We start from the raw sequence: 21964 nt of genomic DNA on the forward strand, positions 1-21964 counted from the left end.
GCGCGGAGCTCCCTGACGAGTTAGGCTTCAAGGCAAAAAATAATTTACAATTATTTTTGAAATTCAAAAATTTAGACCGATCCCCAAAAAATACATCAGGTGTAGGAATCTTTGGTTCAGCAGCATGTGAATGAGCAAGGTAGGCGGAAATTCCCCGCACTTCCGCAGCGAGCTGCTCCACACGATCAGACAATTGCTTTATCTCCATTGAGAGAAAACAAAAAAAAATTCCCCCTACGGCCTCAGAGATATAGAGGAAAGAATATACACACTTTTTTTTTTTTAAACACAATTCTTTCCTGCTATTGAGTACCCTAGGATCTGCGGTATGGCGGGTGATTCTGTTATGATTGAGTCACCATAGGAGGCAAAAATAGAAATGCTAGCTAAGTCCAGAAAACCAGAGAGGTTGGCAGCTATCGGATTGCAGACCCCTGAACCTATCAGCACAACTAGCAGTAGCCGTGGGGGGCTCCTACGATGCCCTAGGCCCCTCGATCACAGCCGGAGGACTAAATAGCCTAAAGACAGAAAGGGAAATCTAAACTGCCCCAGAGCAGACCCCCAAAGCAAAAGGCAGCCCCCCACATATAATGACGGTGAAGCAAGAAGAAAGAACACAACACAGACAGAAAGATAGACTGAGCAAAGACGGGGCCCAAGCTTAACTAGATAGGAAAGGACAGGAAGGCTGCTGTCTGCAATCCGTGAAAAACCCTATGAAAATAAGAGCCAACAGACTGACAGTGAAAAAGGCCCTGAAGACGCTAGGCTTCAAAAAGACTATGTCAGTACTCAGGAATATTCTGAAGACAGAGCAACAGGCAAAAGGAGATTCAGCTCACCCCAGCAGGGAATGGCAGAATCCAGAAAAGCAAGGCAAAAAACAAAACAAAAATGCAAAAATGCAAAGCAGCAAACTTAGCTTTAGAGGAGCAGGAATCAGACTGGTGTCCTAGAAGTCCACAGAGAAATCACCCGCAGGGCAGAAGGACGTCGGCAGCCTTATATCCAGTCAGTGACTCCACTCAGCCAGTCATCATCATTAGGCTCAGGTGCCTGATAATCAGGCTCACTACCTTCCCTCACCAGAATAGGGAGTTCACCAGACCTCAGTGACGAAGGGGAAAATTAACTCACAACAGGTTGCTGTATCACAGTTGCATCGATCCCATCACGGTAACTCGTCTCCATCAAATTGTGATCACAGGGAGAGCTGTAGATATGGTCCTCACTGCCTATTATGATCTGTCTGGTCACTTTGGAGTGCAAAACACACAAGCCACAGACAGTAGGGGATTCTATTGGATTGCCATGACAGGACACATTGAAAAATGGTGGCAGGAATGTCACACGTCTGTGACTATGAAAAATGTGAAAGGTGATCATAAAGCACCATTGCATCCGATTGGGAGTTGACATCCATTACAAATGGTAGCCATTGGTTATCTGAAGGTAGAGGCCAGCAGGACAGGACATAGCTACATCTTAACCATCATCGATCAGTACACCAGATTTGTAGTGGCTGTCCCTGTGATGGATTTAACTGACCAGACTACACAGTGGTGGAGCAGGGACAGGTAAGTATTGCAAGTGCTGTGTCCCTGAGCAAGCAGGGGGACCCACTCGTGGGCGCCGCTACTGGCACAGGGCCCCTCATAGTACACCAGTGTGTCTGACGGTGAGTGGGGGCCCCCCACTGTCAGAGACACTTTATTGTACTATGAGAGGCCCTGTGCCAGTGCCATCGCCCAAGGGTTGGGCCACACACCTGTTCAGGGCAACAGCACTTGCCCGGGTGCGGCAGGTGTTGACCCCGGGCCTGGGGTGGGGGGGCAGCCCACTTCAGGTAGTTTAAAAAATGGCATATGTTGATGTGTAGGCTGGACTTTCAGCTGCTGCAAATGGAGGAATTGGAGAAGTCAGAGGAAGAGGAGGACAAAAGTGAGCCTTTTTTCTGGCAACCCATGTGTTATCAGGGGAGGGTGGGACAAAATCTTTTGAAACCCATGCATGGTTCATTTTAATGAAGGTTAGATCATCAACATTTTGGGTCGACAGACTGGTCCTTTTTTCTGTCAGGATTGATCCAGCAGCGCTGAAGACTCTTTCAGATAGCACACTACCAGCAGGGCAAGCAAGCTCCTGTAAGGCATATTGTGCCAATTCAGGCCATGTGTCCAGTTTTGAGGCCCAATAATCAAGGGGGAATGACCTGTGAGGGAGAACCTCGATATGGGAGGAGAAGTAGTTTGTAACCATAGTTGACAACTGCTGTCTCCTGTCACTTGCAATCGATTCTGTATTAGGCCGGTTTCACATTTGCGTTAAAGGCCGCAGCGTCGGCCTGCACACGTCTGACACTAAGCCCCGACCCCTGCCACGCCTCCGCCGGTAGCTCCGCCTGCGGGCGTATGACGCTGCATTCGTCATGCGTCCCCTATCTTTATCACTGAGGACGCAGGCCGTGCGCAGTATGCGTTTGGCGGCGCCTGCGTCCTTTTGACGGTGCGCCGAGCGCAACCAAATTGCAACAGGTTGCGTTTGGCGCTGGTCAGCGCACTGTCAAAAGGACGCTGGCGCCGCCAAAACGCATACTGCGCACGGCCTGCGTTCTCAGTGATAAAGATAGGGGACGCATGACGCATGCAGCGCCATGCGCCCGGAGGTGGAGCTATCGGCAGAGGCGCGGCAGGGGGCGGGGCTTAGTGGCGGCCGTGCACAGGCCGACGCTGCAGCCTTTAACGCAAATGTGAAACTGGCCTTAGCTGTCGTGTGCTGAATATGGTGTATAAAGAAATGGAAATGTCCGTATATGTATTTACGGAATGTCACACACACACACACGCTGACTCTGTGTAGATGTGACAGTAATAAGAACACCAGATATCCGATACTGTTTGACAATCGGACTGCTCAATACCGTGTATAAAGAAATAGAAATGTCCGTATATGTATTTATGGAGTGTCACACACACATGCTGACTCTGTGTAGATGTGACAGTAATAAGAACACCAGATATCCAATACTGTTTGACAATCGGACTGCTCAATACGGTGTATAAAGAAATGGAAATGTCAGTATATGTATTATTTATGGAGTGTCACACACACTGACTGTGTAGATGTGACAGTAATAAGAACACCAGATATCCGATACTGTTTGACAATCGGACTGCTCAATACAGTGAATAAAGAAATGGAAATTTCTGTATATTTATGGAGTGTCACACACACACACGCTGACTCTGTGTAGATGTGACAGTAATAAGAACACCAGATATCTGATACTGTTTGACAATCGGACTGCTCAATATGGTGTATAAAGAAATGGAAATGTCCGTATATGTATTTATGGAGTGTCACACACACGCTGACTCTGTGTAGATGTGACAGTAATAAGAACACCAGATATCCGATACTGTTTGACAATCGGACTGCTCAATACAGTGTATAAAGAAATGGAAATGTCCGTATATGTATTTACGGAATGTCACACACACACACGCTGACTCTGTGTAGATGTGACAGTAATAAGAACAATAATAATAATAATAAGTAATAAGAATCGGATATCCGATACTGTTTGACAATCGGACTGCTCAATACCGTGTATAAAGAAATAGAAATGTCCGTATATGTATTTATGGAGTGTCACACACACATGCTGACTCTGTGTAGATGTGACAGTAATAAGAACACCAGATATTCGATACTGTTCGACAATCAGACTGCTCAATACGGTGTATAAAGAAATGGATATGTCCGTATATGTATTATTTATGGAGTGTCACACACACACACACTGACTCTGTGTAGATGTGACAGTAATAAGAACACCAGATATCCGATACTGTTTGACAATCGGACTGCTCAATACAGTGAATAAATAAATGGAAATTTCCGTATATGTATTTATGGCTTGTCACACACACACACGCTGACTCTGTGTAGATGTGACAGTAATAAGAACACCAAATATCCGATACTGTTTGACAATCGGACTGCTCAATATGGTGTATAAAGAAATGGAAATGTCCGTATATGTATTTATGGAGTGTCACACACACGCTGACTCTGTGTAGATGTGACAGTAATAAGAACACCAGATATCCGATACTGTTTGATAATCGGACACCTCTATACGGTGTATGTATGGAAAAATGTTAATCTCCGTGTATTTTTTTACGGAGTCACACACATATAGCATGTATTTGTCCCTGATAACAGCTGGTATACGGTAGTGTGTGAGGAGCGTACACCTCTATACGGGGTGTCAAAAAATGTACGCTCAGTATCTACTGTGCAGAAAAAAAGGAATAAAAGGATTTTTGCTTTTAAAAAGAAGTCTGCACAGTAGTGTGCAACAGCAATGCAGCTATCAGGGAGCCTTATAAGGCAGCCTAATCACAAACAGAGCTGCTGCACAAAAAAGTGTGAAAAAATGAAGGATTGGTAACTGTGCAGAAAAAAGGAATAAAAATATTTTTGCTTTTAAAAGAGCACTCTGCACAGCAGTGTGCAAACAGCAATGCAGCTATCAGGGAGCCTTATAAGGCAGCCTAATAACCAACAGAGCTGCTGCACACAAATATATCCTCCCCTGTCACTGCACACTATACAGTTGTGTTTTACAGTGACATTCGCTATCAGCACAAGCAATTTTTTTTTTCCCTGCCTAAACACTCTCCCTATTGAGGACGATCAGCAGCAACCTCTCCCTATGCTAAGATCGGCAGAAGTAAGATGGTGGTCGGCGGTCACAGCCTTTTATAGGCACGGTGACGCCACACAAAGCCAGCCAATCACTTGCATGCCCTTCTCTAACATGGTGGGGGCCGCTGCCGACGTAATCTCGTTGCCCACAGTGTGCGTCCTTGGCTGAAAATAAGCGCTGGAAGGATTGTGGGAAACGCGACTTTGGCGCTCAAGTTGGCGACCTCATGGCCGACCTCATGCTATGGTCGGGTTTCGATCAGCGAAACCCGACTTTAGCAAAAGTCGGCAGATTCTGAATTTGGCCGACCTGTTTCGCTCAACTCTATTTAGCTTGTTTGGTAAGGTCTATAAGGAATGCCTCAAGGAATATGCTGTAATATCTAAAGTGCTTGTTCTTCAATAGGATAGGAATTGCAGCCTGCGTTCTATATTGTATATATGGATATAACAAAAGCAAAACACCTTGCAATGGGACTCCATTATGATAGTGAATACAAGCCACCAAAAAAATCCTAGATGAGTCTATACATGTAAGAGTCAAATTCCACTATCCAATAATTGAATGCAGGCTATAAGCCCATGAAAACACTTACAATGTGTGCGAAATACATGCCGCGTCCCTCCACCCTGACGCGCATTGTGTCCACACTTCTCTAGAATTTTGTTGCATTTCTGGATTATGAGCTACATAATGAGTCAAAATTCATACAGTGGGGAAAAAGTATTTATTCTCAACCACCAATTGTGCAAGTTCTCCCACTTAAAAAGATGAGAGAGTCCTATAATTGACATCATAGGTAGACCACAACTATGAGAGTCAAAATGAGAAAGCAAATCTAGAAAATCACCTTGCCTGATTTGACAAGATTTATTTTGCAAATTAATGTGGAAAATAAGTATTTGGTCACCTAAAAACATGCAAGACTTCTGGCTCTCACAGACCTGTAACTTCTTCTTTAAGAGGCTCCTCTGTCCTCCAGTCATTAACTGTAGTAATGGCACCTGTTTGAACTTGTTATCAGTATAAAAGACACCTGTCCACATCCTCAAACAGCACCAGTCCAAAATCCACTATGGTGAAAGCAAAAGAGCTGTTTAAGGACACCAGAAACAAAATTGTAACCCTGCACCAGACTGGGAATACTGAATCTGCAATAGGCAAGCAGCTTGGTATGGTGAAATCAACTGTGGGAGCAATAATTAGAAAATGGAAGACATACAAGACCACTGATAATCTCCCTCGATCTGGGGCTCCATGCAAGATCTCACCCCGTGGGGTCAAAATGATCACAAGAACGGTGAGCAAAAATCCCAGAACCATATGGGGGGACCTAGTGAATGACCTGCATATAGCTGGGACCACACCATAACAAAGGCTACCATCGGTAACACACTACACTGCCAGGGACTCAGATCCTGCAGTGCCAGACGTGTCTCCCTGCTTAAGCCAGTAGATGGCCGAGCCCGACTGAAGTTTGCTAGAGAGAATTTGGAGTATCCAGAAGAGTATTGGGAGAATGTCATATGGTCTGATGAAACCAAAATAGAACTGTTTGGTAGAAACAAAACTCGTTGTGCTTGAAGGAGACAGAATGCTGAATTGCATTCAAAGAACACCAAACCTACTGTGAAGCATGGGGGTGGCAACATCATGCTTTGGGGCTGTTTCTCTGCAAAGGGACCAGGACAACTGATCCATGTACATGAAAGAATGAATGGGGCCATGTATCGTGAGATTTTGAGTGCAAACTTCCTTCCATCAGCAAGAGCATTGAAGATGAAATGTGGATGGGTCTTTCAGCATGATAATGATCCCAAGCACACTGCCAGAGCAATGAAGGAGTGGCTTTGTAAGAAGCATATGAAGGTCCTGGAGTAGCCTAGCCAGTCTCCAGATCTCAACTCTATAGAAAACCTTTGGAGGAATTTGAAAATCCGTGTTGCCCAGCAACATGCCCAAAACATCACTGCTCTAGAGGAGATATACATGGAAGAATGGGACAACATACCACGAACAGTGTGTGCCAGCCTTGTGAAGACTTAGAGAAAACGTTTGACCTCTGTCAATGCCAACAAAGGATATATAACAATATATTGCAATGAACTTTTGTTAATGACCAAGTACTTATTTTCTCACCATAATTTGCAAAATAAATCTTGCCAAATCACACAAGGTGATTTTCTGCATTTGTTTTCTCATTTTGACTCTCATAGTTGTGATCTACCTATGATGTCAATTACAGGCCTCTCTCGTCTTTTTAAATGGGAGAACTTGCACAATTGGTGGCTGACTAAACACTTTTTCTGCACTGTATATGATAAGTAATTCAATGTACTGTATTTACAGATTTATGCACGTGAAAATCCATGCACATTTTTACAATCAATAACATGCATGACCTAGGGTTATGCAACATAACATGGTCATTAAAGCGGTTTAATCAGGATTGGAAGCTATCCCCTATCTGGGGTGAAAGTGAATGTACTTGTCACGCTCAAGCCCTCAATGGTGGGCGTGAGCCAGGGGGTTGTGGCCCCACTGTGCCACAAACCAGAATACCCTGGAAGGGGCATGACAGCTGCCTTGGTTTTCAATGGAGTCTCTGATGGTGAGGTCAGGCTTGTGCGGCAGGCAGCTGCCAGGTGCCACTCAAGGGTGGTGTTTGGCTGCGGCTGCTGATTCCACTTGGGGAGATGGTACATGTGACAGGCACGAGCAGCAGATGGACAGATGAGCACGTCAGGCACGGCTGAGACACTGGCAGGCGGACACATCAGAGACACAGGCAGGTGGGCACGACTGAGGCACAGGCAGGCAGGCATGGCTGAGACACTGGCAGGCAGGCACGGCTGAGACATAGGGCAGGCAGGCACTGCTGAGACACAAGGCAGCCAGGCACGGCTGAGACACAGGGCAGGCAGGCACATCTGAGACACAGGGCAAGCAGGTACAGCTAAGACCCAGGGGCAGGGACCAACTGGAAAGCCACAAGGACACGGGCAGGTAGGAGTGGTGTGTGGGATAGGTAGGGTCCTGTTCACACAGCAAATGAAGGTACTGGTACAGGCAGGAAGAAAAGGAGTATGAAGGAACAGGCAGAGCCGCAAGAGTATGGAGCACAGGCAGAGCCGCAGACGTGCGGAGCACAGGCAGAGCCGCAGGCGTGCGGAGCACAAGCAGAGCCGCAAGAGTGTGGAGCACAAGCAGACAGAGGGAACACAAGGAAAGTCACAGCAGGGAGAGAAGCTAAAGACAAGGAGACTGACAGACAGAGGTAGGACACAGTTCAGACAAGGTAATGGTATGAGACAAGGTACAGGACCAAGGACACAGGGACCAGGATATCCTGCCCCCTGATGGGCAGAGAGGATAGGTATGAGGCAAGGCTGGGAGCAATAGCACAGAAGGAAGGAAGGAATGGTGTATGGAGGAACAGGTAGTGACCTGTTCACACAGTAAATGCAGGTACTGGTACAGGCAGGAAGAAAAGGAGTATGAAGGAACAGGTTTGGACCTGTTTACACAGGAGGAGAACCGCAAGGCTGCAGAGAAGAGCTGTAGAGCAGCAAGAGGTTCTGCAGCAGCAGAACCAGAACAAAGCAGAACCACAAGAGTACGGAGCCCAGGCAGAGCCGCAAGAGTACAGAGCAGGCAGAGTCGCAAGAGTGCGGAGCACGGGCAGAGCCGCAAGAGTATGGAGCACAGGCAGAGCCGCAAGCGTGCAGAGCAGAAGCAGAGCCGCTAGAGTGCGAAGCACAAGCAGAGCCGCAAGAGTGCAGAGCACAAGCAGAGCTGCAAGAGTGCGGAGCACAAGCAGACAGAGGGAACACAAAGAAAGACACAGCAGGGAGAGAAGCCAAAGACAAGGAGACTGACTGACAGGGGTAGGACAAAGTTCAGACAAGGTAACGGTATGAGGCAAGATACAGGACCAAAGACACAGAGACCAGGATATACTGCCCCCTGATGGCCAGAGAGGATAGGTATGAGACAAGGCTGGGAGCAATAGCACAGAGACCAGGATATTCTGCCTTCTGAAGGGTGGAAAGACAGGTACACAGCAAAGCTAGGAATAAAGACTCCAGAGAAGGAGAAACACAGAACAAGGCCTGGCAGCTCAGCAGCAAGACACTAAGTTAGGACATTGCACAGGCATGGTCCACTGGGTGGAACTGCCCTAAATACCAGAGACATCTTGACGATTGGCCGGGAGCACATTAGGCAGGTGCACACTAATTCTATAAGAACCATAGAGTGTCGGGAAGTATGCAGAGAGCAGACAGGAACCAAGAAGCACAGAGGCACCTTTTGACGGTGCGCTGAGCGTACCAAAATGCAACACAGTGCGTCTGGCGCAGGTCGGCGCACCGTCAAAAGGACGCATGCGCCGGCAGACGCATACCTGTACCTGCGCACGGCCTGCGGTCAGTGAAACGCTAGTGTGAAACTAGCCTTAGGCTACTTTCACATTTGCAGTTTTTATCATCCGGCACGATGCAGCAAAATTTTGTAAAACCGGATCCGGCACCGGTTGGCACCGGATCCATTTTTTTTACCATAGACTTTTATTATCGCCACATTGCACCAGATGGGCATGCGTCGTGTCTGGATTTTGCCAGATACGGCAAAAATTGCCTGTCCGGTGTCTGCAAAAACCGTTCCCTGCAATGTTTTTTTGGAGCGCCGGACTGGTTTTTACAACAGCACATGCCCGGAATACAGTCATATGTTAAAGTTTGGGCACCCCTATTAATGTTAACCTTTTTTCTTTATAACAATTTTGGTTTTTGCAACAGCTATTTCAGTTTCATATATCTAATAACTGATGGACTCAGTTATATTTCTGGATTCAAATGAGGTTTATTGTACTAACAGAAAATGTGCAATCTGCATTTAAACAAAATTTGACTGGTGCAAAAGTATGGGCACCCTTATCATTTTCTTGATTTGAACACTCCTAACTACTTTTTACTGACTTCCTGAAGCACTAAATTGGTTTTGTAACCTCAATGAGCTTTGAACTTCATAGCCAGGTGTATCAAATCATGAGAAAAGGTATTTAAGGTGGCCACTTGCAAGTAGTTCTCCTATTTGATTCTCCTATGAAGAGTGGCATCATGGGCTCCTCAAAACAACTCTCAAATGATCTGAAAACAAAGATTATTCAACATAGCTTTTCAGGCGAAGGATACAAAAAGTTGTCTCAGAGATTTAACCTGTCAGTTTCCACTGTGAGGAACATAGTAAGGAAATGGAAGAACACAGGTACAGTTCTTGTTATGCCCAGAAGTGGCAGGCCAAGAAAAATATCAGAAAGGCAGAGAAGAAGAATGGTGAGAAGAGTCAAGGACAATCCACAGACCACCTCCAAAGACCTGCAGCATCATCTTGCTGCAGATGGTGTCACTGTGCATCGGTCAACAATACAGCGCACTTTGCGCAAGGAGAAGCTGTATGGGAGAGTGATGCGAAAGAAGCCGTTTCTGCAAGCACACCACAAACAGAGTCGCCTGAGGTATGCAAAAGCTCATTTGGACAAGCCAGTTACATCTTGGAAGAAGGTCCTGTGGACTGATGAAACAAAGATTGAGTTGTTTGGTCATACAAAAAGGCGTTATGCATGGAGGCTAAAAAACACAGCATTCCAAGAAAAACACTTGCTACCCACAGTAAAATTTGGCGGAGGTTCCATCATGCTTTGGGGCTGTGTGGCCAATGCCGGCACCGGGAATCTTGTTAAAGTTGAGGGTCGCATGGATTCAGCTCAGTATCAGCAGATTCTTGACAGTAATGTGCAAGAATCAGTGACGAAGTTGAAGTTACGCAGGGGATGGATATTTCAGCAAGACAATGATCCAAAACACCGCTTCAAATCTACTCAGGCATTCATGCAGAGGGACAATTACAATGTTCTGGAATGGCCATCCCAGTCCCCAGACCTGAATATCATTGAACATCTGTGGGATGATTTGAAGCGGGCTGTCCATGCTCGGCGACCATCAAACTTAACTGAACTGGAATTATTTTGTAAACAGGAATGGTCACAAATACCTTCATCCAGGATCCAGGAACTCATTAATAGCTACAGGAAGTGACTAGAGGCTGTTATTTTTGCAAAAGGAGGATCTACGAAATATTAATGGCACTTTTATGTTGGGGTGCCCATACTTTTGCATCGGTCAAATTTTGTTTAAATGCAGATTGCACATTTTCTGTTAGTACAATAAACCTCATTTGAATCCAGAAATATAGCTGAGTCCATCAGTTATTAGATATATGAAACTGAAATAGCTGTTGCAAAAACCAAAATTGTTATAAAGAAAAAAGGTTAACATTAATAGGGGTGCCCAAACTTTAACATATGACTGTATGTGAATATTAACCCTAGAAGAGCATGCCCGGAAGATGTGAATATAGAATCAATCTCTCTCTCTCACCGCTCTCTCTCACCCCCGCTCTCTGTCACCCCCGCTATCTCTCATCCCAGCTCTCTCTCACCCCCAGATCCACGGTCTCTCATGCAATGTCGCTTTAAATTTCGGCTGCACCGTATCCGGCGAAAAATGATGATCCGGTGTCTATGGCTGCTGCCGGATCTGGTTTCACAACTTTTTGCCGCAGCACGCCGGATGAGAAAAAACGGAAATGTGAAAGTAGCCTAAAAGTTGTGATGGAACACAAAGTCACCAAAAATCCATCACTTATCCCAGCAGGTCACAGGATATCATTAAAAATATTGGTAATGTAGTAAATTTTGTTTTCCTCCATCTACGGTAATATTAGAAATATATTTCATCTGTTGCTTGGTCACGGGAATAACATGGGCCTGTGTGATTTCAAATGCCAGGGCTGACTTTCAGTCCCAGTCCGTACCTGCACTCATGCCCTGACTGGTGGGCGTGAGCCAGGGGGTTGTGGCCCCACTGTGCGACAAACCAGACTACCCTGGAAGGGGCATGACTAAGACAGCTGCCATGGCTTTCATTGGAGCCTCTGATGGTGAGGTCAGGCTTGTGTGGCAGGCAGCTGCCAGGTGCCACTCCAGGGTGGTGTCTGGCTGTGACTGCTGATCCCACTTGGGGAGACAGTACGGGCAACAGGCACGAGTAGCAGACGAACAGATGAGCATGGCAGGCACGGCTGAGACACTGGCAGGCGGGCACGTCAGAGACACAGGCAGGTGGGCACGACTGAGGCACTCGCAGGCGGGCATGGCTGAGTTACTGGCAGGCAGGCACAGCTGAGACACAGGGCAGGCAGGCATGGCTGAGACACAGGGCAGGCAGGCACAGCATAGACACAGGGGTAGGGACCAACTGGAAAGGCACAAGGACGCAGGCAGGAAGGTGTGTGGAATAGGTAGGGTCCTGTTCACACAGTGGGTGCAGGTACTGGTACAGACAGGAAGGAATGGTGTATGGAGGAACAGGTAGAGACCTGTTCATGCAGCAAATGCCGGTACTGGTACAGGCAGGAAGAAAAGGAGTATGAAGGAACAGGTTTGGACCTGTTCACACAGGAGGAGAACTGCAAGGCTGCAGAGAAGAGCTGTAGAGCAGCAAGAGGTTCTACAGCAGCAGAAGAAACAGAACAAAGCAGAACCGCAAGAGTACGGAGCCCAGGCAGAGCTGCAAGAGTACAGAGCAGGCAGAGTTGCAAGAGTGCGGAGCACGGGCAGAGCCGCAAGAGTATGGAGCACAGGCAGAGCCGCAAGCATGCAGAGCACAAGCAGAACCGCGAGAATACAGAGCACAGGCAGAGCCGCAAGAGTGCAGAGCACAAGCAGAGCTGCAAGACTGCAGAGCACAAGCAGACAGAGGGAACACAAGGAAAGACACAGCAGGGAGAGAAGCCAAAGACAAGGAGATTGAGAGACAGGGGTAGGACAGAGTTCAGACAAGGTAATGGTATGACATTATCAAAAACTTCAAAACCTATTTCTTTTGAAGAAGGGAGAGTGAGACTTGTTTTTTATAAAAGATGAAATATACAACTTTATTAGTCCATTAATTAGACATTTTAAAATAAGAAAGTTATATGAACAAGAAAAAAGGGACATTGGGTCTCAAAATGTTAATTACATGCTACCTGGTAAGGAGCCATGATCACAAAAAAGTTATAAGTAGAGTTGAGCGAAACGGGTCGAACAATTTCAAAAGTCGCCGACTTTTAGCAAAGTCGGGTTTCATGAAACGAAACCCGACCCTAGGATGAGGTCGGCCACGAGGTCGGCGACTTACGCGCCAAAGTCGCGTTTCAAAAGTTTGTTTAGCGCTCTTTTTCAGCCAATCAGGATCCACGGACACTGTGGGCAACGTGATGACATAGGCAGGGGTCACCACCATCTTTCAGAAGGGCATGCAAGTGATTGGCTTGCTTTGGTGGGCGTCACAGGGGTTATAAAAGGGTGTGCACGCCGACCGCCATCTTACTTCTGCCGATCTTAGCATAGGGAGAGGTTGCTGATTCTGTAGGGAGAGCGTTAGGCAGGGAAGAAGACAAAAAAACTGCTTCTGCTGCTAGCGATTTTGCCTGTGCAACACACCAGTCACTGTGTGTGCAGTGCAAGGGGAGGCTATATTGTGGTGGATCAGCGGTGTTGGTTGTTAGGCTGCCTTCTAAGGCTTCCTGACAGCTGCATTGCTGTTTCCCCACTGCTCTGCAAACTGCTTTTTTAAAAGCAATCCCAATTTTTTTTTTTGTCCTGCTAAGGTACTGAGCGTGCATTTATTCACACCATACTGCGGTGTACGCTCCTCACACAGTACCGTGTAACGGCTGTTATCACAGCCACAGTGAAGCTATCTGTGTGTCATTGTGGAAGGATAAGTGGAGGACTTGTTCCGTTCTTACAGACCTACACTCTAGGGAGATTCCTATTCTGCCCAATTCTACAATTCACTTTTTTCACACCTGTGCCATCGAGCCTGTGACATAGCGCTCTGATATTCAGTGGGCCTCACACAATCCAAAAGTGTCCAGTGTCCACAAGTGTCTGCAGAAATTCAAAATCTCCCTTATCCTGTAGTCACTTTTTTCACACCTGTGCCATCGAGCCTGTGACATAGCGCTGTGATATTCAGTGGGCCTCACACAATCCAAAAGTGTCCAGTGTCCACAAGTGTCTGCAGAAATTCAAAATCTCCCTTATCCTGTAGTCACTTTTTTCACACCTGTGCCCTCGAGCCTGTGACATAGCGCTGTGATATTCAGTGGGCCTCACACAATCCAAAAGTGTCCAGTGTCCACAAGTGTCTGCAGAAATTCAAAATCTCCCTTATCCTGTAGTCACTTTTTTCACACCTGTGCCATCGAGCCTGTGACATAGCGCTCTGATATTCAGTGGGCCTCACACAATCCAAAAGTGTCCAGTGTCAACAAGTGTCTGCAGAAATTCACAATCTCCCTTATCCTGTAGTCACTTTTTTCACACCTGTGCCATTGAGCCTGTGACATAGCGCTCTGATATTCAGTGGACCTCACACAATCCAAGTGTCCAGTGTCCACAAGTGTCTGCAGAAATTCAAAATCTCCCTTATCCTGTAGTCACTTTTTTCACACCTGTGCCATCGAGCCTGTGACATAGCGCTGTGATATTCAGTGGGCCTCACACAATCCAAGTGTCCACAAGTGTCTGCAGAAATTCAAAATCTCCCTTATCCTGTAGTCACTTTTTTCACACCTGCTGCATCGAGCCTGTGACATAGCGCTCTGATATTCAGTGGGCCTCACACAATCCAAGTGTCCAGTGTCCACAAGTGTCTGTAGAAATTCAAAATCTCCCTTATCCTGTAGTCACTTTTTTCACACCTGTGCCATCGAGCCTGTGACATAGCGCTGTGATATTCAGTGGGCTTCACACAATCCAAGTGTCCAGTGTCCACAAGTGTCTGCAGAAAATCTAAATCTCCCCTGTCCTATAGACACCTTGTACCTTGTTTTACATTACTATATAGTTTGTAGGATTTTGTCTACATTTCTACCAAAAATGAGGAAGGCTGGTGGAAGAGGCCGTGGAATTGGGCGGGGGTTGGCAGCTGGTAATGATGGTGTTGGTGGTGGATCTGATGGTAGTGGCAAAAGCAAAATAGGACCGAATGCAGGAGGTGTTGAGCCTGCGTCATCGTCTGGCTCCATAAGGCTTCGAAGGCTTAGTTTTCTAGGAGTTGGCAAACCGCTTTTAACGCCAGAGCATCAGGAAAAAGTTTTGTCTTACTTTGCTGACTCAGCCTCCAGCTCTATCGCCTCCTCTTCTGAAGTTGTAAAAAGTAAAAGCACTGAGTCGTCATTGGAGGCTCATGTTCATGAACCACACCTTTCCTTGTGTCCTTCACCCCAACCAAGATTGAAGGATGACGCAGGCCATACTACTGATTACTCCATGGAGCTGTTTTCACATACCATGCCTGGATTATCAAGTCAAATGGTGAATTACCCAGGCCAAGATGAATCTGACATGGAGTGCACTGATGCACAGCCGCTGATGGATGATTCTGCTGGTACATTCACTCAGAGCACTACATTGTTTTCGCAGTGTACAGAGCCAGATTCTGACCCTGATGAGACTCAGGTGCCCCTTCCCACACACTATACCACCATACACGGTGACACAGAGGAAGGTGCACATGACATTGAAGAGGAGGTGATGGATGACCCAGTTGTTGACTCAGATTGGCATCCATTGGGGGAAGAGGGTGCTGCTTCCAATAGCTCAGATGAGGAGCATCCACAGCAGACATCAACATCGCAACAGCTGTTATCTGGCAGGCCCGGAGCACTCCAAAGACAGGTTCCAAAAATCAAAAGAGTTGCTGGACAGCTTGTCCAGAGGGTCAAAAGATCACAGCGTGCTAGGCCGCAAAATGTCTGCCAAAGTAGGAAGAGTGCAGTGTGGCACTTTTTTGAACAAAATCCTCAGGATCAGGCCAAGGTTATCTGTAAGAAGTGCGCAAAGACCTTTAGCCGAGGGAAAAATCTGAAAAATTTGAATACCAGTTGCATGCTTAGACATTTAACCAGCATGCACTTGCAAGCGTGGACACAACACCAAACCTCAAGTGCCACATGTGCAACTGATCACAAAGAAGGTAGTCAGCAACGCTACATTGTTTCCCCCACTGTAAGCCAACCGGTTAGCACAGCAGCAAATGTTGAGGTGTCGTTGCAAGGCCACAGCAGTCAGGGAATCCCACTGTTATATCAACGAAATACTGAATCTAGGCCATCAGAAAGAACACCAACTCCATCACTATCATCAACCCTCTCTCAGTCCGCCCTGCCCACCGCTACTTCCACCATATGCAGCTCTCAAGTCCAGCTCACCCTCCCAGACACTATGAGTAGGTCAAGAAAGTACTCAGTCTCTCACCGCGTACACTGGGTTTGAACGCCCACATTGCCAAACTAATCTCGTTTGAGATGATGCCCTATCGGTTGGTGGAAAGCGCAGCTTTCCGCGAACTCATGGCCTATGCAGTACCATGCTATGACCTACCCAGTCGCCACTTCTTCTCTCGCAAAGCCATCCCAGCCCTCCACCATCATGTGAAAGACCACATTGTCCATGCACTCAAGCAGTCAGTGAGAGGAAAGGTGCACCTCACAACTAATGCATGGTCCAGTCGGCATGGCCAGGGCCGTTACGTGTCCATCACTGCGCACTGGGTTAATGTGGTGGATGCAGGGTCCACAGGGGACAGCGGTGGTGGGACAGTGCTGCCTAGCCCACGGTATAGGAAACAGTTGGCTGTAGGCGTTCCACCCTCCTCCTCCTCCTCCTCCTCCTCCAGAAGCGAAAGCTTGTCCACAGAGCGCAGTCGTACGAGCACTCCATCTGCAGCTGCCACTGTTGCACACGAGGTGTCCCCCTATCGAGCAGCTAGTGGAAAGCGTCAGCAGGCTGTGTTGCAGATGATGTGTTTGGGCGACAGACACACTGCCGAGGTGCTGGCCGAGTACTTGAAGCGACAAACTGAGTCATGGCTGGGCAGTGTACATCTTGAGGCAGGCAAGGTAGTTAGTGATAACGGCCGTAATTTTGTGGCAGCCATAGCCCTTTCAAAACTCAGCCACATACCTTGCTTGGCTCACACCTTGAACCTGGTGGTGCAGTGCTTCCTCAAAAATTATCCGGAGTTAACAGCCCTGCTCCATAAGGTGCGAAGACTGTGCGCGCACATCCGCCGGTCGCCTGTACACTCCGTTCGTATGCAGAAGCTGCAGCGATTGCTCCACCTTCCCAACCACCGCCTCATTATCGACATTGCAACAAGGTGGAACTCCACCCTGCACATGGTGGAGCGGCTGTGCGAGCAGAGGCAGGCCATAATGCATTTGCGGGAGGATACACGGCCAGGCACTTTGAGAGCAGACATGGAGTTGACAGGTGTGCAGTGGTCGAAGCTGAAAGACTTCTGTAAAGTCCTTCAGTGTTTTGAGGAATGCACACGGCTGGTAAGCGCAGACGACGCCATCCTAAGCATGAGCATCCCACTTATGTGTCTGCTCATGCAAACTTTGACGCACCTTAAGGAGCAGGCGTCTGCAGCCAATGTTGACGAGGAGGAAGAGGTGGAGGGAATCCTTGATGACATTCAGCTATTGTCTGCTCAGGGACCTCTCCTGGACGAGTTGGAGGAAGAAGAGGAGGAGGAGGATGATGATGGGGATGATTACTTAGGGGAGGAGGATGCATCTCGTGGGGCAAGTGAAAATGTTGGCGTGGCAAGGTCTGGTACAGGGTTTGTGCGTGACTGGAGGGATGTGGATTTGCCAGAAAGTGCTCCTCCAACCAGCACTCGCAGTGCATCATTGACACCGGGAGCATTGGCCCACATGTCAGATTATGCCTTGCGGATCCTAAAAAGGGACCCCCGCATTGCCAAAATGATGAACGATGACGACTACTGGTTGGCCAGCATCCTGGATCCACGCTATAAAGGCAAATTACAAAACATCATGCCACAGGAGAACCTTTACCTAATATTGGCTAATAAACAAGCAACTCTGGTAAATCGGTTGCTTGAGGCATTCCCAGCACACAGCAGCGGTGATGGTTCTCACACGAGCCGTATGGGCCGGGGGCAGCTTGGCAGAGGTGTTCATGGTGCACACAGCAGAAGTGGCGTTGGAGACAGGGGTTTCATGACAATGTTGTGGACTGATTTTTCAAGTACCGCTCACACAACTGGTAATACAGCATCGATGGAAAGTGACAGGAGACAGCAGTTGTCAACTATGGTTACAAACTACTTTTCCTCCCATATCGATGTTCTCCCACACAGGTCATTCCCCTTTGACTATTGGGCTGCTAAACTGGACACCTGGCCTGAATTGGCACAATATGCCTTACAGGAGCTTGCTTGCCCAGCTGCAAGTGTGCTATCGGAAAGAGTCTTCAGTGCAGCTGGATCAATCCTGACAGAAAAAAGGACCCGTCTGTCAACCCAAAATGTGGATGATCTAACCTTCATTAAAATGAACCATGCAAGGGTTTCCAAGGATTTTGTCCCACCTTCCCTTGATGACATATAGGGTGACAGAAAAATGGCTTGCTTTGGTCCACCTCTTCCTGGGACTTGACCTATTTCGCCTTTTGCATCAGCTGAATGTCCAACATCAACATATGCCACTTTCTAAAACTCCCTAACTGTGCTGCCTCCCCCCCCCATGGCCGGGGTCACCACCTAGCGCACGACACCGTGCGAGTGCCGTTGCCCTGGACAGGTGGGTAGGCCGACTCTTGGGCGTGGGCACTGGCACAGGGTCCCTCATAGTGCAATCAAGTGTCTCTGACGGTGGTGGTGCACACCCGCCGTCAGACACACCGCCATACTATGAGAGGCCCAGTGCCAGTACCGACGCCCACGAGTGGGCCCCCCTTGCTTGGGCAGGGCCCCAGCATTTGCAATCTTTACCTCTCCCTGCTCCTCCGCTGTGTAGTCTGGGCCGTCAAATCCATACTGTGCCTGACACCGTCTGAGCCTGCCTCCTGATTTATAGACATATCTTTTGAATGTGTACGCTATCCATACATGTTATCCGGGGATACGGTACCCTTTCTCACCTTTGTACAATCACTTGCAAGCCATACTGGGCCTAACACTGTCTGAGCCTGCCTCCTGATGTATAGACATATATTTTGAATGTGTACGCTATCCATACATGTTATCCGGGGATACGGTACCCTTTCTCACCTTTGTGCAATCACTTGCAAGCCATACTGGGCCTAACACCGCCTGAGCCTGCCTCCTGATGTATAGACATATCTTTTGAATGTGTACGCTATCCATACATGTTATCCGGGGATATGGTACCCTTTCTCACCTTTGTACAATCACTTGCAAGCCATACTGGGCCTAACACCGTCTGAGCCTGCCTCCTGATGTATAGACATATCTTTTGAATGTGTACGCTATCCATACATGTTATCTGGGGATACGGTACCCTTTCTCACCTTTGTGCAATCACGTGCAAGCCATACTGGGCCTAACACCGTCTGAGCCTGCCTCCTGATGTATAGACATATCTTTTGAATGTGTACGCTATCCATACATGTTATCCGGGGATACGGTACCCTTTCTCACCTTTGTGCAATCACTTGCAAGCTATACTGGGCATAACACCATCTGAGCCTGCCTCCTGATGTATAGACATATCTTTTGAATGTGTACGCTATCCATACATGTTATCCGGGGATACGGTACCCTTTCTCACCTTTGTGCAATCACTTGCAAGCCATACTGGGCCTAACACCGTCTGAGCCTGCCTCCTGATGTATAGACATATCTTTTGAATGTGTACGCTATCCATACATGTTATCCGGGGATACGGTACCCTTTCTCACCTTTGTGCAATCACTTGCAAGCCATACTGGGCCTAACACTGTCTGAGCCTGCCTCCTGATGTATAGACATATCTTTTGAATGTGTACGCTATCCATACATGTTATCCGGGGATACGGTACCCTTTCTCACCTTTGTGCAATCACGTGCAAGCCATACTGGGCCTAACACCGTCTGAGCCTGCCTCCTGATGTATAGACATATCTTTTGAATGTGTACGCTATCCATACATGTTATCCGGGAATACGGTACCCTTTCTCACCTTTGTGCAATCACTTGCAAGCCATACTGAGCCTAACACCGTCTGAGCCTGCCTCCTGATGTATAGACATATCTTTTGAATGTGTACGCTATCCATACATGTTATCCGGGGATACGGTACCCTTTCTCACCTTTGTGCAATCACGTGTAATCCATACTGGGCGTGAGAACGGCTGGCGAGCTGTTAAGCAAGCTACAGCACCTGTGGTTTGCACACGTAAGTTTTTCATTTTTTCAGGAATGACGGTTAGGCCTAATTCCGGAACTGCGGTTGACCTGCACTTACTGGGAAATCATTGTTCGCGAGTAATAATTGTAATCAGTGATCCACATCACTAACGTTGTTCAGCGGGTTATCTGCACCTGTAAGCGACAAACGCTGGCCTTTTCAGTGTAGCGCACATGCAGCCACGGACATGTAAGGGCATGACACACCAGTTATTGGCCAATCTCATGTGCCAGAGCCTCACGTGTCCCTCTAGTAAGCCGGACTCGGACCGTGGGGCATGACGGAGTCTCGTTCGTTAACGGAATTAAGCTTGCAATGTGTGCATCTGTTCTCTAGCTGGCATGGTTGAGGTTGCCCGTGTTGAGTCAAATTACGCCGTAGGCTCCACTCCTGGTGATGCCCTTCTGGACATTCCTTTAAGGTTCAGCTTTGCAACCATACTGCCCACGTAAAACAAATACTTTGCCTTCATCAATGCTGTTTGGAGGGTCATGACTCGTGGGAATAACGCCGCCCAATCAGTTAACCTGCTAGAGAGATCCTTCGTTGCTCCCAAGCATGGCATCACACTCCCTAGGAGGAAGGTAATGCCACTGTGGCGACCGTACTCCTGGGGGCGACACAAGTGCACTGATGCCCAGCCACTGCTCGATGAATCTGCTGGTACATTGACCCAGACCACTACATTCCCCTTGCACGCTACCCGGCCTGAATCTGACCCTGATGAAACTCAGGTTACCCTTCCCATATACAGTTCCATCTTACACGGTGACAAAGAAGAAGCTGCAGATGAAAGTGCAGGTTCGGCCCACCCCCCATCAGACACACCACCGTATTATCAGGGGCCCTGTGCCAGTGCCTTCGCCAACGAGTGGGCCCCCCCTGCTTGCTCAGGATCACAGCACTTGCAAGGTTGAAATACTGTGCAGTGAGATGGAAGATGGGGACGACGAGGAGTCCAGACTAGTACAGGGATTCCCTAGCGAGGAGACTTATTTGATTGTTTTCAATGTTGGGACAGCAATTTTTGGGGAGCACTATACTCTGGAGAATGATAGATGGGGCCCACCATACACTGGAACATTCCAAAGGTGGACATCAGACACTGGAGCAGCATTTACAGGGCCCATTATACACTAGAGCATTAGAAATGGGGCCCATTATGTTTGGAGCATTATTTGGGCCCATAAGACAGTGGAGCTTCATCCATGGGGACCAACATATACTGTAGCATTATGTGGAGCGCATCATATACTGTTTCAAACATTATATGGGACCAATGATTCTGTATGGAGAAATAGATGGGCCTCGTCATGAGATGTAAAAAGTGAAGTATTTTTCATTGTACTATACCGCTATTTCTCTGCCGTATCGGAGCATGATGAGTTGTGGTATGTGTTAAAGGGGCGCTCTTTCGTCCAGGGCACATGAAAACCTCGAGCCAGCCCTACCCCCCCACAACTTTAGCCAAATAACCCCCATTTTTCAGTGCGTAACTTGTATTATGAAGTTAATTAAGGTTGACCAGCTTAAGTAAGAAGAATTGATGCTTTTGGCATTCAAATGAGCACTGTAGGTGTGTTTCCTGTCCTCCTCTCACTGCCGACTTTTATTCCCCATTGACTTACATTGGGTTTCGTGTTTCGGGACGACCCCGACTTTTCCCTATAATCGGCCGATCTTGCTCGACCCGACTTTTGGAAAAGTCGGGTTTCACGAAACGAAACTCGACCATAAAAAAAAAAGTCGCTCAACTCTAGTTATAAGAGCTCTTTTTGGTATAAACATTGATTATGGAAAAATTTGCAACAAAATAAAAACCATTCACCGTATTATAGTCTATATTAGATCAGTAAATAAATTGAATTTCCCATTGCTGCTATATTCCAAAATAACATGAACCTATTTTTA

This window comes from Dendrobates tinctorius, unplaced genomic scaffold (genome assembly GCF_039654945.1).
Source record: "Dendrobates tinctorius isolate UK_male_01 unplaced genomic scaffold, ASM3965494v1 ptg000029l, whole genome shotgun sequence".
Classification (NCBI taxonomy): domain Eukaryota; kingdom Metazoa; phylum Chordata; class Amphibia; order Anura; family Dendrobatidae; genus Dendrobates; species Dendrobates tinctorius.